A 5,685-nucleotide genomic window follows, 5' to 3' on the forward strand; every position below is an offset into this window, starting at 1 on the left:
AAACCTTCCATTGTCTAGCATAATTGTTCGCTGATTTCATTAAGGACAGCTCTGGTAATAGAATACAAACAACCAGTATATTTCAAATGGAATGGGACTAATATTTTGCTTGACTGTCTAGTTTGACTGTCTAGCTTGACTGTCTAACTTGACTGTCTAGCTTGACTGTCTAACTTGACTGTCTAACTTGACTGTCTAGCAAAATGAAAAATTAGAGAGTCAAAGATTCAGACTGTAATAGCAGGAGGCTAGGGGGATTTAAAAGTTGTATTTCCAGCTCTAATAACTTGGTATTAAAGGTAGAGGAACATTGTGACATGCTCGGAGATGCTAATGTGGATGGAGAGATCACAACATAAAGAAAGTGGTGGAGAGACTCGGAAGATTTGGAGCGCAACGCTGTACGTGAATGTCGTTTCACATCACAAAAATGGGGGGGTCCTTGTAGAACATGGTCCTGCCTATAGATTTTTGCACAGCTCTAAATCTGTGACTCCATGGAGAGTTCATTACGCTGTGTTGTGTAGGCAATGAAGCTGTTGCTTGGTTCTTTTATCTGATCTAGATTTTGTTACATTTTTTGTAATTTAGCAGGCTATTTTGAAACTTGGTAGGCATGTGCTTTTTCTCCTTGATATTAAGCAGCATATCAACATGGGATAATGTTGTAGGTTACACTGGCAATTATAAGAATAGTTGCCGGAGCATATTATATTTAACTATAAATCGGATTACTTCACATGGAGATGTGGGAAGCTAAAAAGGCTAGCTAACTTGCTATTTCTAGCCATGCTATAGCCAGCTATCTACTACCAGAGATATTGTATATAATGAAGAGATGAGCAAGAAGGCAGGTGGTCTGCTTATCACTGTATTCTCATATGAACAGATTTTGACGGGAGTGGAACCTCTCTCTTTGCCTCTTCCTCTCTGCTACTACTAGCAAGGAAAGACGAAGTGTTGCAAACAAATCTTCAGTGAGGATAACGTCACAGCACACAGCTGAGGCACGGCTGCGGTCTTAGAGTTTCCATCTCCAGCCACACACCTACCACCCCTTGTGCTTGTCTGCCTGTTGTGCGTCATTGCTGCGACTTCTGTTGCACAGACAACTTCTCCCGAACTCTCGTTTGCGGCAGAATTTTGTGGGAAAAGTTGCAGAAACTCACAGTGGCAAAACTCCCCAAAGGCAGCGTGAATAGTAGCTGATTTTGTCACTAGACTCTTTTACCAATAAAAGTCGCTGGAGAGGTCTGAAAACTGGCTAAATATAGTGACAAATTCACTAAATTGGCAACACTGAAGATGATTGTGACTCTTACTTGCGTTCACCACAAATGAGAAAACAAAAAAAAATTATTCTGCTATCGCCTCCTTGTGAATGGGGGTCTAGGAAACAGACCGGTGAGGGTATTATGGTACCAAAAGGTGTCCGCTGCTCCAAAAATCTGATTCCACCCACACGCGGGTAGAGGATAGATCAACGGAGTGAAGCTTGTATCAGCCTTTAAAACAACCATACACGTTAAGTTCATAAATGTAGGCTATACTCTACAATATGATGAAAGATTCATTCACTCATTGGGTTGTATATATTTTGTTTTTGTTTCATACAAATCAAATTTATTTATATAGCCCTTCTTACATCAGCTGATATCTCAAAGTGCTGTACAGAAACCCAGCCTAAAACCCCAAACAGCAAGCAATGCAGGTGTAGAAGCAATACAAGCTTATAAGCAGAAATACGTTTCTACAATATCTGTACATAGGAACACTTGCCTATTCTGTAACACATACTATTCCAACCTAAGATTGATTCATGAAATCCTACATACAGTGCATTCAGAAATATATTCAGACCCCTTGAATTTTTTCACATTTTGTTAGGTTACATCCTATTAGTGGGACTATCATTTGTTTTTCAACAGGACAATGACCCAACACACCTCCAGGCTGTGTGAGGGCTATTTGACCAAGAAGGAAAGTGATGGAGTGCTGCATCAGATGACCTGGCCTCCACAATCACCCGACCTCAAACCAATTGAGATGGTTTGAGATGAGCAGCCAACAAGTGTTCAGCATATGTGAAGACTCCTTCAAGACAGCCGGAAAAGCATTCCAGGTGAAGCTGGTTGAGAGAATGCCAAGAGTGTGCAAAGCTGTCATCAAGGCAAAGGGTGGCTACTTTGAAGAATCTCAAATATAAAACATATATTTTGATTTGTTTAACACTTTTTTGGTTACCACATGATTCCATATGTGTTATTTCATAATTTTGACGTTTTCACTATTATTCTACAATGTAGAAAATAGTACAAATAAAGAAAAACTCTTGAATGAGTAGGTGTGTCCAAACTTTTGACTGGTACTGTAAGTATTCAGACCCTTTGTTGTGAGACTTGAAATTGAGCTTAGGTGCACCCTGTTTCCATTGATCATCCTTGAGATGTTTATACAACTTGAATGGAGTCCATCTGTGGTAAATTCAATTGATTGGACATGATTTGGAAAGGCATATACCTGTCTATATAAGGTCCCACAGTTGACAGTGCATGTCAGAGCAAAAACCTAGCCATGAGATCAAAGGAATTGTCCGTAGAGCTTCGAGACAGGATTGTGTCGAGGCACATATCTGGAGAAGGGTAGCAAAAACAATCTACAGCATTGAAGGTCCCCAAGAACACAATGGCCTCAAGCATTCTGAAATGGAAGAAGTTTGGATCCATCAAGACACCAAGCAATCGGGGGAGAAGGGCCTTGGTCAGAGAGGTGACCAAGAACACGATGGTCACTCTGACAGAGCTCCAGAGTGTAACGGGCGTCGTAATCCTCCTCCTCGGACGAGGAGGAGAGGCGAGAAGGATCAGACCAATATGCAGAGTGGAAAGTGGTCATCTTTTAATTAACGTAGACTGAACACTTATACATACAAAACAACAAACGTGACAAAACCGAAAACAGTCCCGTGTGGTACTAACACTGACACGAGATACAAACACCCACAAACACACACGTGAACCCCGGCTGCCTAAGTATGATTCTCAATCAGGGACAACGATTGACAGCTGTCTCTGATTGAGAATCATACCCGGCCGAACACAGAAAATAACACATCGACAACCCACCCCAACTCACGCCCTAACCAACTAAATAAATACAAGAAAAAAGGAAAACCAGGTCAGGAACGTGACACAGAGTTCCTCTGTGGAGATGGAAGAACCTTCCAGAAGGACAACCATCTCTTCAGCACTCCACCAATCAGGCCTTTATGGTAGAGTGGCCAGACAGAAGCCACTCCTCAGTTAAAGGCACATGACAGCCCGCTTGCAGTTTGCCAAAAGGCACCTAAAGGACTCTCAGACCATGAGAAACAAGATTCTCTGGTTTGATGAAACCAAGATTGAATTCTTTGGCCTGAATACCAAGCGTCACCTCCTGAAGAAACGTGGCACCATCCCTACGGTGAAGCATGGTGGTGATGTTTTCCAGCGGCAGGGACTGGGAGACTAGTCAGGATCGAGGGAAAGATGAACAAAGCAAAGTACAGAGAGATCTTTGATGAAAACCTGCTCCAGAGCGCTCAGGACCTCAGACTGGGGCAAAGGTTCACCTTCCAACAGGACAACGACCCTAAGCACACAGCCAAGACAATGCAGGTGTGGCTTCAGGATAGGTCTCTGAATGTCCTTGAGTGGCCCAGCCAGAGCCCGGACTTGAACCCGATCGAACATCTCTGGAGAGACCTGAAAATAGCAAAGAAGAGGATCTGCAGAGAAAAATGGGAGAAACTCCCCAAATACAGGTGTGGCAAGCTTGTAGCGTCATACCCAAGAAGACTCAATGCTGTAATCGCTGCCAAGGAGCTTTGACAAAGTACTGAGTAAAGGGTCTGAATACCTATGTAAATGTGATATTTCATTTTTTTTTTTTTTATACATTTGCAAAAATGTCAAAATATCTGTTTTTTGCTTTGTCATTAAATGGTATTGTGTGTAGATTGATGAGAATAAAAAAAACAGATTTAAACCATTTCAGAATAAGGCTGTAACGTAACAAAATGTGGGGAAAAGTCAAGGGGTCTGAATACTTTCTGAATGCACTGTAACCATCAAATCAAATTTCGATCCATAATTGGGGCATTTATAATAGCGGATCTATGCAGTGTGTGATTTTCTGTTTGGTCTCCCATCCATTGTGATGCAGCCTCTCTTCACAGTAGCAGCTGAACAAACAATGCAGCTTCCTGTGGGTCTGCAGATATATGTTACGATTCCAATGGTGAATGAAGGAGTCAGGCGCAGAGAGCAGGGTAGTTTCGAGCAAGTGGATATATATTTTAATATTCCAAAATAGAATATAAAACGAGACGGCTACGCCATACAACAAAAGGGCGCATCAAATCCAGTCCACAATAAACAAGGACAAAATCCACAACAATACAAACACCACAAACAGAATAACAAGCCCGCACAAAAGCCAGCGGGCCTACTGCCTTTAAATAGCCTACCCACAAAACTAAACTCAAAACAGGTGCACCCAATCAGCCCAAACTAACAGAAACAAAAAGAAGAGAATCGATGGCAGCTAGTAGGCCGGTGACGACGACCGCCGAGCGCCGCCCGAACAGGAAGAGGCACCATCTTCGGCGGGATTCGTGACAATATATCAGTACTCCTCTAATAACGAAAGAGCTAGCAAGCCTCATTCACTAATAGCAGGGCATACACATGTTTCAGGGAAGCAAGGCTTATTATACTGACTACCTCACATTATGTAGTTCCAAGAAATCTGTCTCCAGTTCTTTGTTACAGCAATACATTCTCTGGTTGCGAGCATGAGCATCGTTTTGAGTTCCAGTTCTGCTGTTGGCTGTCTGGTGTACAAATTAATGATAGTCACCGCTTCATTGAAATTATTTACTGTCCTCTCTGTGTTGTGAAGAATAGAAGCCTATTGAGTTTGATGTTTATGCAATAGATTACTATAGAGGACATACACAGTGTTGTGCTACGTCTATCTTGTACTGTAACAGTCACCCCAGTCATAGACTGTTCTCTCTGCTACCGCACGGCAAGCGCTACCGGAGCACCAAGTCTAGGTCCAAGAGGCTTCTAAACAGCTTCTACCCCCCAAGCCATAAGACTCCTGAACATCTAATCAAATGGCTACCCAGACTATTTGCGTTGCCCCCACCCTCTTATTTACACCTCTGCTACCCTCTGTTATTATCTATGCATAGTCACTTTAATAACTCTACCTACATGTACATACTACCTCAATTACCTCGACTAACCGGTGCCCCCGCACATTGACTCTGTACCGGTACCCCCTGTATATAGTCTCGCTTTTGTTATTTTTAATTACTTTTCCCCTTTATTTCTTATTCATATTTTTTTTAACTGCATTGTTGGTTAAGGGCTTGTAAGTAAGCATTTCACTGTAAGGTCTACACCTGTTGTATTCGGCGCATGTGACTGATAAAATTTGATTTGATATTGATTTGATATTCAAATGCATGTCAGATCGCTACATCTGAGTCACTCTTCGACTGTTCCAACACTCTTGTGAATATGTCAACACTAAGGGACCTCTCTGCCCTGTCGGTTTAGTGAAGGGTTGGATAAACAGAGGGGAAAACTCATTGCAACCTTTTAATAGACTGGACTACAGAGCCTCTCACTGGAC

Source organism: Salvelinus namaycush, chromosome 19 (genome assembly GCF_016432855.1).
Source record: "Salvelinus namaycush isolate Seneca chromosome 19, SaNama_1.0, whole genome shotgun sequence".
Classification (NCBI taxonomy): domain Eukaryota; kingdom Metazoa; phylum Chordata; class Actinopteri; order Salmoniformes; family Salmonidae; genus Salvelinus; species Salvelinus namaycush.